A 9,438-nucleotide genomic window follows, 5' to 3' on the forward strand; every position below is an offset into this window, starting at 1 on the left:
CCTGTCCCATCCATAGAAACCGATCCATTTCAATGTGATCCTAATTCATTGATCTCAAAGTTAAATCTGCCGATTTATGAATTGAACACGAACCCAGGATGCTCGCTGCGCTTAGAAAAACACCCCGAAATTGAGCAGCTGCTGAACAGCACACGACCCTTCTGGTTGGCAGGTGTGTGACGAAGCACACACGGCCACTGAGATAATGGCATGTAGTGAATCATTTTTCGTCCGAAATGGATTTTTGAAGTTGTTTATTTGGTGAGGCGTTGTGGCATGTGTGGATCTCTCTTCGAACTAGGACCCCTCCGGTGTTTTAACGTAAATGGCAATCAACGTTCGAAAATAACTCAATAAAAGTGTGGAATACTCAATAGGGAAGACTAGGGTTTATGGAAGGATAATTTTCAGAAATCGGTGTTAAATATGGTAAAGATAACGAGACAGGTCGTTGGAGCCATTTCCACTACTGTTACTTACTTCTTTTCGATATCCCTTTGAAGGCAGAGGACGCAATTAAAAACCAAAATTGGTTTGAACGTTTGGATATAACATCGGTGGTTCCTGGAGATATTTCGCATCGTATTAAGCGAAGTTATCATCCCTCCAACCGAGCTCTATTCGATCTGGGTAGAGAGAGTTGTGTTCGAAGTAAAAAGCAACGACTGAACAGTCCGCAATTGACCAGCAGCCGAAACGTGGGTGGGATGCGGCTGACCTATGAGTTTGAACCGTTCAGGGGGCCGATGATCTAATGAAAAATGCTTTCGCTAACCGGCCACCCAAAAGGAGAGAGGGAAAACCGGAACATATGTGCGTTGATGCGTCCTGTTGACGATCGTCGCACAGTCTGTTTAGGCAGTGAGAGAAAATTGTATGGGAATCATCGTCACTGGTAAGCATTTTTATAAATGCTTAAACACAAAAATATCTTTGATTTGCGTCTCAACCCTTTCAGAGCCGTTTCGAAGTGGTTAAAGGTCTTTAAAGAAGCCGGTTCATGGCGAATAACGCTCTGGGCCGTCGTCAACTAGCAAAACCGAAAACAATGTGGCTCGTGTTGGACTATTGTTACAAAAGATTTAGCGATGAGGAAAGTGTTCGCCAAGTTCGTGCCCAAGGTGGTATCAGCCAACCAAAAGACTAAACAAGCATAAATTTCAAGTAAACTTTTGCGACGTATTGAAATTGAATTTGATTTTTTGGACGTCATCACTGGTGATGAAACCTGGGATCTCCAATACGATCCAGAAACAACAAAACTTTGAGTGGCACACCGACCAGTTCCTCAAGCCGAAAAAGGCAAGAATGAGCAAATCGAAAGTGAAAACAATTCTCATTATCTTTTTCGACAGTAAAGGAGTGGTCTATAAGGAATTTGTTCCTGAAGCATAGATAGTTAACGCTGCCTACTACGTGGACATGCTGGAAAGACTCCGAAAAAGGATTATTAGGACGAAAACAGACATCTCCGCTACCTGGAAACTCTATCCCGACAACGCACTATTAGTCCGCGAATTCCTGGTCAAGCATCAGGTGCCAACGCTACCAAATCCTCCCTATAGTCCTGACGTCGCCCCAACAAATTTCCTTTTATTCCCTCGGATTAAGGCGGTCCTGAAAAGAGCACGATTTTTGTCCATAGATGAGATCCAATCAGCCGTGCGAAGACTACGAAAAGTCCCCAAAGACGCACCCCAGGGCGCGTATCGGTCATGACAGAGTCGTCGGGAAAAATGTGTAGAGGTCCAAGGACAGTACTTTGAAAAATTTTAAGTGGTCGTGCAAATCGGTTCAATAAATTATTAAAAAAAAAATGCATAACTGTTGTAACGCACCCTATAAAATGGGGGCAATATCGACTTGGATCACTGTCTCGGTTGCATGTTGCATCGGGCTCGAGTTACAACACCGCCTACAAACCCCTCTGGCAATCAGGTGAGAGTGAATACTCAAGCCATTCACAACTTAGCCCTCCGTAACACCTATAACGGGAAATGGATGCTGCAATAACCGCAGCTAACAAATGTCCTGGAGATGAAGCATAAACAGATGATCTTTACAACCAGCTGAAGAGCGTTATCATTGATACGGACACAAATATACTTGGCTCCAGCCGCAAGAAAAGTCGGAACGGCTGGTTTGACGATGAATGTAACATAGCATTGGAACGGAAGAATGCTGCATACCTAGTAATATTGCATTATCAAAGAACGCAGGCACGCGCAGAGATTTATCACGAACTTCGTCGGGCGGAGAAGTGACTTCACAGACGGAAAAAGGAACACTGGGAGAACCAATAGATCTATGAACTCGAAAAGTGCAGCGAGCAACCGAGCCAGACGCGCAAGTTTTACCAACGAGTCAGCAAGATGAAGCATAATACACCTCTATGCTCATCCCGATAGACATATTGGAGCGATGGGTTGAGTATTTTGATGAATTGCTCAACAACCAAAATATCGAGTTGGAGTTCCCGCCAACTGAAGTTGACGGACGAATGGTGCCACCATCAAGCACAGAAGAAACAGTCCGTACAATCCAGCGGCTTAAAAACCATAAGTCACCAGGTGCCGATGGAATTATAGCCGAATTGGTTAAATATGGGGGCGACCAACTACACCAAGCGGTTCATCAACTGGTGCTCGAGGTGTGAGACAGCGAATCAATGCCTGACGACTGACAATAAGGCATTATCTGTCCCATACATAAAAAGGATGATATCACACAGTGCAGCAATTATAGTAATATTACGTTGCTGAGTACCATCTATAAGATATTCTCGGCTATCTTGCTGGATAGTCCCATACACTCAGAACATCAATGGCCCATACCAAAGGGGCTTCACTCCAGGCAAATCAGCAACAGATCAGATTTTTTCTCTGCGGCAAGCGATGGAAAAACTGTTGGAATATGGCCATCAGGTGCACCATCTTTTCATCGACTTCAAGGCTGCCTATGACAGCATAACCAGGGTAAAACTGTACACGACCATGAAAGAATTCGGTATCCCAACGAAATTGATAAGACTGACTAGGCTGACCCTGACCAATGTGCGAGGCTAGATAAAAGCGGTAGGATCATTCTCGAGACCATTCAGCATCAACAACGGTCTAAGACAAGGGGATGGCCTATCATGTGTCCTCTTTAACCTGGCCCTGGAGAAAGTGATTCACGATGCCGATGTAAATGCGAGAGTCACCATCCTCTTCAAGTCCATCCAACTACTACCTACGCTGACGATACTGACATCATGAGTAGAATAACCCGAGGTAAACAGTCTACCCTCATCCAGATCGAGCAGGCGGCGCGAGATCTTGGGCTGCATATTAATGAAGGCAAGACGAAGCACATGGTGGCAACGTCAGCACCAAAAACTAACCAACCAACAACATCAAACCGCACTGGTCAAACGGGAAGAATAAAGATAGGAGAATACAACTTTGAGACCGTTGATAATTTCTCCTATGTAGGGTCGAAAATCACAACCGATAATAGCTACGATGATGAAATCCGCGCACGGTTGTTGTCAGCCAACAGAGCCTATTTCAGCTTACAAAAACTGTTCCGCTCGAAACGTCTCACCATAGGGTCAAAGTTCTTACTGTACAAGACAGCCAGTCCTCCTCCTCCTCAGAGACTTGGGTTATTAGCAAGAAAAATTAAGAAATCTTGGCCGCGTTCAAGAGAAGAATCGTCCGAAAATTTTTTGGCCCTCTACATGAGGATGGACGATTCCGTAGCCTACATAAAGACGAAATCTATGAGTGATACCATGACCGTCTGATTGGGGATAAAATCCGCCTCAACAGGTTGCCGTTGGCGGGTCACTTAATCCGTATGGATGAGGATGATCCAGCCCGCAAAGTTTATAAGGGCAATATCTATGGTAGAAAAAGAAGACGAGGCAGACCCTGCCTGCGATGGAACGATGGCGTGGGTGAGGACGCAGGTAGCTTTTAGGGATATCGAATTGGTGGACTTCGGCGCAAAACCGGGGTGTCTGGAGTTCCTTATTAAGGCAGGCCTAGACCGGATACCGGTTGTTGCGCCGATAATGATGATGGCCTCCACGGTTTCGCCAGTGTATTCCAAGCGGAAGTACTGGCGATATTGGAAGTTTGTCGATGGCTGGAACGAGATTCAAGCCCCAAGGGTAACATGGATAGAATAGTTCTAGGGCCATAGTATATACCTCGAGAAATCTGGGCATTCCCCACAGAATACGGCGCACGCAAGCTGAAATTCATGAGAAATTTTGCTGTGCAGAGTGGAAGACTAGCGGCGTGTCGCAAGGCTATGACACAGTATTCTTTACCAAACATCTCGCCAGTGTATTCCAAACGGAAGTACTGGCGATACTGGTAGCATATTAATGGCTGGGGCATAAATAGCCGATCGATCTTTCAGCTAAAAATGCGTCACACAATCCTAAGTGACTGCGGAATCAACTTCGTTGGAGCTGATAAACTGGTTGCAATCGTGGAGGAGATATACACCTTATTAGTCCAGATAACTGATACCCGAAGGCACAAACCCGAATGACCTTAACAGTATAATACTAGGGCATTTCCCCACTGGGGAATCTATTTAAACTACCTGACAGAGTCGCGGAGGATAACGTGGCAACTTGTTCAAAAATTGAAACAGCAATTTTGGCAGCGATGGATCCTAAAATATCTAATCCCAGGCCTCATTCGAATAGTGACTATACAGACTAAAGGAAGTGTGGGGAAAAGGCCTATCAAAAGAACATGCCCGCTAAGATTGACTTTAACTTTGTCGCTTCTATCCACGCTATCTAAATAAAATAAAATGCCACAGGAAAAAATCAATTGTATTTTATTTTATTTAGATTCTAAGGCTTATTATGTTATGGTCTACCATATGACGCACTGCGACATACAAGTGTTCCATTTCGTTTAAAGCTAAGGTGACAGAATTTGGACATGTTCGTTAGACACTTAAGCCTGTCTGATTTTTACTGGAAAAGGAAATCTATCTGAGACCACTTCCTACTCTGGGAAGCTCCGCTGTGCTTTTAACGTAGCATGCTGGTGCCAAGGTAAAGGAAGAGGGTTTGAGGCAACGTAATTTATACTATCCTTAGTAAAACAAAAATAAAATGCCGAGACCAAGGAAAGAGATAAAATATAGTTGGAGCTATTCCACTATGTAAAAACCATATCTGATCTCTATTGGTGACAGGTTCCGTGACCGACCAAGAAAATGTATTCAATGTCATTAGAAACAACATGATCCGATCGAGTAACACGTCTTGGAAAAAAACCAGGGCTTAACTCAGCCGACTCGGTCCTGTCGAGAAAAGGTAAGGGTTCTTGACGCATGGATGGTACCAGGACATAAGTTAGTCCAAGCAAAACAAATACGTGTCTACACGCTAAATATTAGCACCCTAACTGAAAAGACCGAGGAACTCGCAAGCATCCTTCGAAAAAGGCGCATTGATATATGCGCTTTCAAGAAACCCGATGGTCTGGTGCCAAAACCTGTGACTTAGAACGCGGTAAAAATATCTCCTTTTATTTCTCTACTTTGGTAACCTATACACTTAATACGGTATTGGCATTGCCATCTCAGAGGGTTTCCGTGATGTGATTAAATAAGCCGAACGATTTGTTGACCGCCTGGCGAAGCTCTTCATAATATCAGCTGATCGCACAATTCACTTCTTCACCACATACGCACCACAGACAGGTCGACCTGATGTCGAGAAAGAGCCTTGTAACAACTTCTGGATGCAAAGACCTGCAATGTGCCTCTTGATGACTATATCATCATTGTCAGCGACCTTAATGGTCATGTGGGTGAAAATGCAGACGGTAACAGGTGTCATGGGGAAAGGGGTTTGGAGCGCACATTTTCCTATATGTTATAGTGGGAATAGCAAAGCCGTTTCGTATGAGACTATTACAACTTCAACATCGGCCGTTGATTGCGGTCCTGCGAATTGAGCCACCGATAAAACAGCGTGAGGAACGGACTAGCCTGCCGCTCATTAAATGGTGGCAATTTCATGAGAAGAAAGAACTCACGCGATTACCAACCATTACAAATGCGGAAGAACTGTAGAACTAAATTAAAGACACGATCCACAAAGCGGCCTCCGCAACCCTCGGGGTGACAAAGTCAGGTAAGCTATACGTCAATCGAGAAACTTGGCTTTAGAATTACGATGTTAAAATGAAGGTCCGTGAAAAGAAATGCCTCCACCATAAGTTTCTTGACAATAAAACGCTCGCCAACTGACAAATTTATAAGAATGCCAACCGGGGAGCAAAAAAAGCGATCGATGTCACCCGAGCGGTCTATTACAAACATCTTTACGATAAACTGGACACTCGGGATGGCGAGAGAGATCTGTACCGACTTGCCAAAAGCCGACACGAATGCACACTTCTGTTGTGTTAATGAAAAGAACGGCTTTTTGCTTACCGACCGTCGAGTCGCGACGGATAGATGGCGAGAATATTTCAAGCAGATTTCAACTGAAGAATTGCTCATCATCCACTTTCACAATCATTGCCGACATTTGGAGCAGTTCCACCTGTCAGCGCAACTGGTGCTCAGAGGTGGCGGTGAGGAAGACCATTGAATAACCCTGTCGGCCAAACTAAAACCAAGGCACCGGGAGACACTGTATCACATTGGTTTACCGGCCGTGATGCAGTAAGCGAATGCCCCAAAGGCCTAATTAAGGCGATCAGACTCGAGTTGTCCTCGGTTGTCCTCGAAGTGGGAGCTTCATGGGGGTTGTTGGTTACGTTTAAGCGAACAGAGACGGGCCTCGGCGTGATGTTGCATTTCAACACGGGTGCGGTACTCCTTAGTTCCGTAGAGATTTAGGTAGGTCTTGCATCCACCAGCATGAATGCTGAGCCATGCAATCGGTACAGACTGGTACCGTTGTAGCTTGCTGCAGCGGGGTTCTGATTGTGATCACAAAATCAATCCGTGTCTTAAGAAGATCGTGGGATTAAGTCGTCCAGACGTCTAGGTACTCACGTAAAACCCTCAAGGACTTACCCCCGAGATGAACATATCTGCAATCGATATGGGGTTGAACCGATCGTGGAAGAATTGCGAGAGAGGCATCCTCGATGGTTCACGGTAACGAGAATTCACTTGCCAAGATTGGTTTGAACATCGAAGTCGATGGTAAACGATCAAAAAGCCGGCCGAAATAACGGTGGTTTGATACCTTGGATGGGGATTTTAAAGCCTCGCAACTGCACCCAAATCAGGCATTTGATAGAACCAAATGATAAAACCGATCACGACGAGCCGACTCCGCTTGTGAACGGGACCAAGGCTGAAGACAAAGAAGAAGCTCCCTGCTCTATGAGACGCAAGAAGGCCAGAGCTTCTACGATAGCCTTGCTGCCGGAGCAGCCATAGAGCAAACTGGGCATACTATATAGATGCGATAGACGGTAAGCGGATGGATCGATGTTCATGGTTTTAGCTTTGCGCTGGAAAAAGCCGAAATAGTTATCCTGACAGAAAAGCGAATGCCTACCCTGCATTCCATATCGATTGTCGAGTTGACTATAGAGTCAAAATCAACGGTTCAATACCTTGAATTGGTAGTCGATTCGAAGCTGAGATCTTCATAGCAGTAGCGGACAAGGCTGCAGCTGGAATCTCCGTCTTAAGTCGGCGGATAACATAAGTGGGGAGTCATGCTTGTAGCAGGAGAAGCCTCCTCATGAATGGGACGCAGTTGATGCTCTTCGAAACGAGGTATATTCTTGGTGCATTGTGCAAGTACAGTTGGCATGTGCCTACTGCCCTCTCACAGAGCCAGCTAGTGCTGATCGCGGCGGTGATCCCCTTTGCCCTCCCAACTAGGAAAAGTAAAAACACCGAAATGCAAAGGAGATAGGACTCAAGGTAGGTGATCGGTCGTGGAGAACGGCAACATACACCGAATGGGTGCACCTCGTTTGGTAAAATAAATCAAGAGACGGGATTCATCGGCAACCGAGGTCCGTAGTTGAACCTAAAACATGGTTTCTAGATGGGGATGGAGGCTTTCAGTCTTACCTGCACAAGATTGGGAAGGAACGATTGCCATAATTTGCTATGATTCAAAGTATTTACGACCGATGATGGGTTGCACCAATCGTGGAAGAGTTGCAGGAGTGGGAATGACCCAATCAGACCAGTGGAGGCTCAATAGTTTGTACGAACTCACTATGCAGCCAAACGAGACAGAAGTCAAGGAAGAAGGTGAAACCCGTTCCGATGTTAATTTGCTTATAATGTGCCTTCGCAGAGCGCAGTCCTTTTTCCTTTGAATCGTCCACTTACTTTCGTTTATTTATACGAATCGTTGTGCTTGTTGGGAGGGACTTCCCTGACCTGAAGGGTTGTTTTCGAAAGTACCCGTTTATGATATTAGCAATGTATTGATCTTCGAGCCGACTCTGCTGCCAAACGGGACAAAATCTCCATGCGTTTGTTCCGTTCAGATCCAATTCCCAAATTGGGTGGAATCAGCTGCGCGGGTGATGTACCCGTGGCAGCACAACCGATCGCATTTCATATGTTCTCAAGTAAATAATTTAACCAAATAATGGTTCGCCGGCGGCTACAATTTACCATAAATTTAGAGTGCGTGATCGCTGGCGCGTTTCCGTGTTCCCATTCGTAAATTTGGCCTTGGGGATGATTTAGGCTTAACGGTGTACGCGATCAAACCTTCAATTTTGGGTAAATTAGGCCTGTCCCGTTTCATGATCAGTTTATCCACGAAAAACAAGAAACCCAGACTCACCTTTTGCGCCAATTCGTCCTTCGTTTCGTCGCCACAAATTCGTGTCAAATCCAAAATTTCGATTTTCAGTTCGTCGTAAAATTCGCATAAACAAACACAAAACACTTGGAATTTCTCATAAAACGCGAGGCGAACAATTTCCCGGCACAGCAACAGAACATTCAAAACATTTTTTCAGACACTTGCGTTTCGCTGGGCCGGACGATGGCCGCTGACATTTGTAGCCGTCGCGGGGTCGCGTGTTGTCATGACAGCCCGGGCGCCAGGCGTTGCGGCGCGCGATCTCGAGCACTGGCGCGATCACGCCTTTCCTAACTGGATCCTGTCCAGGATGCGCGCGGGTCACGAAATTAGTCCTTGGCAGGGTCTCGGCAGCGGAAATTTCAAGTCGGACGGCGATCGCGGCGCAAACAAACCGGAAAACACGCAAACGAAAATGGTCGCGACCGTAACGGACTTTGCACAAAACACAACAAAACACACACAACCCAAAGCGACACACGAAGCTGCGGACTCGAAGGCTCAGCGAGAAATGAATGGCGCGAGCGCGAGAGCCAACAGCTGAGAGCGCGGTGCACATTTTCGGGCTCTTGGAAATCAGCTGGTGTTCGGGTTTCGAGAAGTTTGACAGCTGGCGA

At 45.8% G+C, this 9,438-nt stretch overlaps 1 protein-coding gene across 1 annotated transcript in view; it reads right to left on the reverse strand.

Moving 5' to 3' along the window:
• The window catches only part of LOC119653582 (pleckstrin homology-like domain family B member 1), a 216,292-nt gene extending 206,970 nt beyond the window's left edge, over nucleotides 1-9,322 (reverse strand). Inside the window, exon 1 of the mRNA XM_038058331.1 lies at nucleotides 8,801-9,322. The gene's annotated coding sequence lies outside the window, so the exon portion shown is untranslated. The remainder of the gene's footprint in view (nucleotides 1-8,800) is intronic.
• Nucleotides 9,323-9,438: the final 116 nt, after the last annotated feature.

The sequence above is a fragment of the Hermetia illucens genome, chromosome 4, assembly GCF_905115235.1.
Source record: "Hermetia illucens chromosome 4, iHerIll2.2.curated.20191125, whole genome shotgun sequence".
NCBI classification, from domain to species: Eukaryota; Metazoa; Arthropoda; class Insecta; order Diptera; family Stratiomyidae; genus Hermetia; species Hermetia illucens.